The following is a 225-nucleotide window of genomic DNA, read 5'->3' as shown; positions in this document are numbered from 1 at the left end:
GGACCAAGAACTGGTCAGAACCGACTCTCCTCTCAGTTCACATCTTATCAACCTGCGTCACACTCCGAAAATTTCAATAAATTCTCTTACATTGGCGTTTTCAGACATCGAAGAATCAGATTTTCCAATAAATGCCTATCAATGTAAAGGTTATTTGTTATAAATTCGCTATGAATGAGCCACACTATTCTACGTCTTTTGAGTCAACTAAACAAGGGACACATT

This window comes from Penaeus monodon, chromosome 21 (genome assembly GCF_015228065.2).
Source record: "Penaeus monodon isolate SGIC_2016 chromosome 21, NSTDA_Pmon_1, whole genome shotgun sequence".
Lineage (NCBI taxonomy): Eukaryota > Metazoa > Arthropoda > Malacostraca > Decapoda > Penaeidae > Penaeus > Penaeus monodon.
This window is presented reverse-complemented; position numbering follows the sequence as displayed.